At 37.4% G+C, this 6,715-nt stretch overlaps 1 non-coding gene across 1 annotated transcript; it reads right to left on the bottom strand.

Moving 5' to 3' along the window:
* Positions 1–2,779: 2,779 nt before the first annotated feature.
* LOC139860833 (small nucleolar RNA R71) lies at positions 2,780–2,886 on the bottom strand. Its single transcript, XR_011763447.1, has one exon. It is a non-coding gene; the product is annotated as a small nucleolar RNA R71 (small nucleolar RNA).
* Positions 2,887–6,715: the final 3,829 nt, after the last annotated feature.

The raw sequence follows: 6,715 nt of genomic DNA, 5'->3' as shown, positions 1-6,715 counted from the left end.
CATTATGTAATGGTCGTGTGTAAACGGTATATTTTGGATTATCATTATTTGATAATCTACGTAATGCTTTTTAAACCTTTATCAATAAAATAAAGGTTATGGTTGTTTTAAAAATGAATGCAGTCTTTGAAAAACGTCTCATATAGAGGTCAAAACCTCGCGACGAAATCAATTAATATGGAACGTTTATAATCAATATGAACGAGATATTTCAGCAATATCGAGTCCTATTGTTGTTTATTTCGTATGTAAACATAGTATTTCCGTTTGTATTTCATATTATTGTTATATAGTCTAGAATCATTGTAAAATTGAAGAAATATGGAAGATTATGTATGCTACTACTCAGAGATCGAAAACAAGACCAGAAATCCAAGAACAGTGAGGTGCACTCAGCGCACCACTAAGGGTGCGCGCAGCGCACAAGGCCAAATTTTGATCAGATGATTTACAAGCCAAAACCAAAGTGCGCCAAGCATAGTGCGCGCCGCGCATAGTAGTGCGCTCAGCGCACCCCTCTGCGCACTTTTACCAGTAACTCAGATTTGAACGTGCGATATCGAGCTGTAAAAAAAAGTGGAGTAGGTGAACTGTGCGCGCAGCGCACTCACTTTGGTGCGCTTGGCACACCCCACTTTTCAACCACTGTTCAGCCTATTTAATTCTATGTACAGCTTCATTTCAAAGGGCACCAGTTTCCTTTCTGTTCCGAGACTAAAACATACGAATCAAAGTAATTCTTAGGCTTATCAAAGTGCATCTAAGCACTCAAATCATTGAAGAATCAAGGATCATTCAAGAGCTTCATCCAAGATTACTCCTAAAAGGTCAATCTTGTATTTACAATGAATTCTATCTTTGTTACTGTTTTGTTTACGTTTTCAAGCATGATTGTTGGCTAGTCCATTTTATGTTCATCTAGATAAATAACCGAAATGTTGAATGTTAAATATTGATTGATTGTTATTATGCACGATAGTTTGATGTTTGAATACAAGAATCATTCTTGTTAAGTTTAATCCTTTCGATTCAACTAGTTGATATATTCATTTGATTAAGAAACATCATCTTGCTAAGTTAATGTATTGATTTACACTTAGTGACATGTGTTTATCCGTCTTTTACCAAAAGGGATAAGTTGAGTTCAAATGGTTGATTTAAATGAGAATGTAAGAACGACTCTTGTAGATACTTTGGGATAGCTTAATTAGTATGTGTAATCGTTTAGGAGAATGGCCAATTCCTTAGAATATGTTATACACTCTTTCAACTACCTAGTTCCATTAATTAACATGAGTTAGTGATTTGCCTTATCTAGTGACGTTTATAGGGATCTTATTATAACACTTAGTTAATTACTTGGATTGGGTGAATTGAGCATTTAACCGGACCAAGGGAATGAACTAAGTTAAACCATTAGTTGATATAGGAGTGGATCACGTACAACACACCATTGACTTGATCATTCTTCAAGTCTTCAAACTAGTTGAATTAGTTGATTACAAATAGGAGGTCTTAGATGACAAGAACATCACTTGCGTCGTGTAATCCCGTTTGAGTGTTTTGCGCAAGACTACTCTTGGTGAACCAATTAATTAGTTCTCGTGCATAACCAATCAATCCGATCTTAATCCTAAATAACATTCAACATAAAGGGTAAAAAGTCTAGATGAGCATATTTCCTTAATTTGATATCAAAACTATCTTTTTACTTTCATAAACTTAAAATACCAAAAATATTGTCTTTTAATCTTATTCATCACTTGATTCGCCCATCGAAAAAGGGCAAACCAAAATATCTTGTAATTGTAATTTTATTAGTTAATCACAATTTAGTTTATAATCCTAATTTGACTTAGATATTGTCATTGGAACGATACACGGATTTTACCATTTACTATACTACTACACAATCGGGTACACTGCCCGTTAGTGTGTAGCAATATTTAATCGGTATTTTTCCATACTATTTTATACAATAATTCATATACCACCTTTTGCACATCAAGTTTTTGGCGCCGCTGTCGGGGACAGTTTTGTGTCAAAATAGAATTATTAACTAATTTGTGATTAAGTAGTTTCTTAATTCTTTTTAAATTTTTAATAGTCTTTGATTTTTAAACTTATAGAATCGGTGCATTTAATAGTTTTGTTAGTTGTGTGATTGACAGATTTTTGGTTGCATATGCCACATACCCGAAGTTCAGATTCTCCATTACTTACACCGCTTACAGAACCTGATAAAAAGCTTGGTAGAATCCCAAAAGAAGTACTTGAACTTTTTGAATCTTCATCAAAGCAAGAAACTTTTGATTCAGAATCAAGTACAATCAAGCCAAGATATTCTGAATTTGGTGAACCCGTTCATCCTCCAAATTTTGAAATGGAAGGAGAGGCAAGACCGGTGGTACCAAGACAATCAATGGCGGCCAAGATGAAGGCAACCCGAACCGGACAAGGAAGTGCAATTACTCAGATACCTGGTGAGGTAAAATTTGAAATAAAAGGACCTATTCTCTAAATGATTAACAACAGATGTCAATTTGGTGGTGGTCCGAATGAAGATGCAAACGAACATATTCGTCTTTTTCAAGAGATATGTCTTCTATTCAAGCTTCAACCGGACACTGATCAAGCCATATTTTTAAGACTTTTCCCATGGACACTCCACGGGGAAGCAAGGAGTTGGTTGGATTCATTGCCCGAGGCTATGATAGAAACTTAGGATGGTACGTTGGAAAAATTTCTTAAGAAATATTTTTCAGCTTCTAAGTCCACGAGACTCAAACAAGAAATTACCCAATTTTGTCAAAAGCCGATGGAAACCTTGTATGAAGCATGGAATCGATTTTCCAAAATGCTAAAAGGTTGTCCAAACCATGGTTTGGATACCTTCCAAAAAGTTCAAATCTTTTACAAGGGTTGTGATGTTGCAACCCGAATTTCCATTGATCAAGCGGCCGGAGGTTCACTCATGGACAAAACCGAACAAGAAGCTTATGAGATAATCGAGAAGCAAGCCAATTATTCTCATGAGTAGCATCAAGAATGACCAATTACTCGTCATGCTCAAGTCCAAAGCGCTGGTGCTTATGATGATCTTAGTTCCCTAATTGTGAAAATAGACGGTGTTGCTCGAAACATAGAAAAGATCAACAAAGAAATCCATAGTATGAAGGTAGGTTGTGAATACTGTGGTGGTCTCCGTTTAGGAAAAGATTGTGATGCCGGTTTAACAATGGCTCAGAAAGAAGAAGTGGCTTTCATAAGCCAAAAAAATAATAATCAATTTCAAGGAAGAGCCCAATTTAACCGAAACTTCAATAACCCATACAACCCTCAAGGTCAAAATTCCAATTACCAACAAGGGTCAAGTAGTGGGTTCCAACAACAAACTCCGAGTTTTTATCAAAAACCCCAACACGAAGAGAAAAAGTCAAATATGGAGAGTTTGTTGGAGAAGTTAATTGCATCTCAGACCCAGCTTGTTACCAATATAAGCCAAACAAACGAGAAAAATGAACACCAATTCAAAAACCAACAAGCCGCAATTCAGAATTTAGAGAAGCAAATGATTGGGTTAGCTAGTTTACTTAGTGAAAGAAAACCAGGGAGTTTACTTGATACTAATAAGAACCCCCGAAATGAGCACGCCAATGTTATCACCACACGGAGTGGTCTAACATATGAAGCTCCAATAATGCCCAAAGATTCTGATTTTAGTGTTCCGTTGAACAAAAATGATGAACCGGTTAAGGAGTCGGAACAAGTGGTTGAGAAGGAAGAACGGGAGAAACCTGTAGTGAAGCCATATCAACCACCACTCCCATAACCAAGGAAGCAACAACAAGAAAGGCTCGAAGCCGAAAGGTCAAAATTTGTTGATATGTTTAAACAAATTAACATAAATATGCCTTTTATTGATGTGATTTCAGGTATGCCAACATATGCTAAGTTCTTAAAGTACTTACTTACTAATCGGAAGAAAATGGAGGAACTTTCATCCGTCACCATGAATGCTAATTGTTCAGCAATTTTGATGAACAAAATACCAAAGAAGTTAGCTGATCCTAGAAGTTTTACCATACCATGTCTCCTAGGAGATTTAGAATGCATTAAAGCATTAGGGGATTTAGGGGCTCGCATAAATTTAATGCCTTATTCATTGTATGTTAAGCTAGACCTCGAGGTACTAAAACCAACCCGAACGGAAATTCAACTAGCTAACCGCTCTGTTAAATTTCCTCGTGGAATTTTAGAGAATATGTTAGTAAAAGTGGGTACCCTAGTATTTCTGGCCGATTTTGTAATTTTGGACATGGAAGAGGACACACGTGTGCCTCTTATATTGGGTCGACCTTTCCTCAATACCGCTAGAGCTATGATAGATGTTCATGGGCAGAAATTGACCCTTAGCATTAAGGATATTAAGGTTACCTTTTTTGTTGACCATGCCTTGCAATACCCTGAGTCTACTGATGATAAATGTTATTATTTGCAAACCGTAGACACATATTCAGAGTTGTTGCAGGAATTTCTAGAATTGCAAGGTTCGGGAGAATGCATTTTAGCGAAAGGTGATGTAGAGAACATGGTGAAAGAAGTGGAGATGTTGACCACCTTGATGGCTAACGGTTATGAGCCAAATGATGAAGAATACTGAAAGTTGGATTTAGAAAATGAGTACCGATGTAAAACATCGATTGAAGAACCTCCCATTTTGGAACTAAAGCCACTTCCAAGTCACTTGGAATATGCTTACCTTCAAGAGGATTCTACTCTCCCGGTTATCATTTCATCCGAACTCTCTGTAAGTAAGAAGTTTAAACTTGTTTCCATGTTAAAAGCCCATAAACCGGCTCTAGCATGGAAAATTCATGACATCAAGGGTATAAGTCCCTCTTATTGTACAAATAAGATATTAATGGAAGATAACTATAAGCCATGTGTACAAAGATAAAGGCGACTGAACCCTAATATGCAAGAAGTCGTTAAAAAGGAGATTGTCAAACTCCTTGATGCGTGTCTTATTTACCCAATTTCGGATAGTTCTTGGGTGAGTCCGGTCCAATGTGTACCCAAAAAGGGTGGCATGACCATTATCACTAACGAAAATGACCAATTAATTTCCACTAGGACTGTCACGGGTTGGAGGGTATGTATTGATTATAGAAAATTAAATGATGCTACCCGAAAAGACCATTTTCCCCTTCCTTACATTGATCAAATGTTGGAAAGGTTTGCAGGAAAGAAATTTTATTGTTTTCTTGACGGTTTCTCGGGATATTTCCAAATCCCTATAGCACTCGAGGACCAAGAGAAAACCACCTTTACATGCCCTTATGGTACTTTCTCCTATCGACGTATGCCCTTTGGCTTATGCAATGCTCCTGCTACCTTTCAAAGGTGTATGGTAGCTATTTTTTATGATATGATTAAAGACTTTATGGAAGTATTCATGGATGACTTTTCATTCTTCGGTGATTCTTTTGACTCATGTCTTAATAATCTTGAGCGTATATTGATTAGGTGTGAAGAATCAAATCTTGTACTAAACTGGGAAAAATGCCATTTTATGGTAAGAGAGGGCATTGTATTGGGTCATAAAATTTCTTGTGCAGGTATGGAGGTGGATAGAGCTAAAGTGGAAGTCATAGCCAAATTACCACCGCCGTCGAATGTGAAAGGTGTAAGACGTTTTCTGGGGTACGCCGATTTTTACCATCGATTCGTTAAAGATTTTTCTAAAATTGCAACCCCTATGAACAACTTCTAGAGAAAGACCCTCCATTTGTCTTTATGGACGAGTGTCTAAACGCCTTTAATCTTCTTAAAGCAAAGCTCACACAATCACCCATTCTCATATCACCGAATTGGTCACTTCCATTCGAACTTATGTGTGATGGGAGTGACTTTGCTATTGGTGCCGTCTTGGGGCAAAGAATTGAAAAACATTTCCAGCCCATTTATTATGCTAGTAAAACATTGCAAGGAGCCCAACTTAATTACACTACCACCGAGAAGGAACTCCTGGCAATTGTATTTTCATTTGAAAAATTCCGATCTTACTTGGTACTAGCAAAGACTGTTGTCTACACGGACCACTCGGCCTTAAAGTACTTGCTTGCTAAGCAAGATGCTAAACCCCTATTAATATGTTGGGTCTTGCTTTTGTAGGAATTCGACATTGATATTAAAGACAAAAAGGGGGCCGAAAACCTAGCAGCCGATCACCTTTCTCGCCTTGAGAACCCAAATCTTGAGGTTCTCCATGAGACCGTTATTCAAGATAATTTTTTTGATGAAAATCTCATGAGAATTGAGAAAGTTGATGATCCTTGGTTTGTAGACATAGCCAACTATCTTGCGTGTGGATTCCTATAAACCGGTATGTCACATCAAAAACGGAAGAAATTTTTCAGTGACTTGAAATACTATTTTTGGGAAGACCCGTATCTCTTTAAACGGTGTCCCGATGGGATAATCTGTCGATGTGTCTTCGGGGAAGAATGCAATCAAATTCTTCTCCAATGTCATCTTGGTCCCACTGGCGGACATTTTGGACCCCAAATCACGGGGAGAAAAGTCTATGAGGCCGGTTTTTATTGGCCTACCATCTTCAAGGATGCCCACCAAATATGTAAATCATGTGATTCTTGCCAAAGGGCAGGAAAGATTAGTCAACGAGACGAAATGCCTCAAAACATAATTCAAG

The sequence above is a fragment of the Rutidosis leptorrhynchoides genome, chromosome 7 (genome assembly GCF_046630445.1).
Source record: "Rutidosis leptorrhynchoides isolate AG116_Rl617_1_P2 chromosome 7, CSIRO_AGI_Rlap_v1, whole genome shotgun sequence".
Taxonomy (NCBI): Eukaryota; Viridiplantae; Streptophyta; class Magnoliopsida; order Asterales; family Asteraceae; genus Rutidosis; species Rutidosis leptorrhynchoides.
Note: the sequence above shows the minus strand (reverse complement) of the source record. Positions and strands in the feature narration are given on the sequence as shown.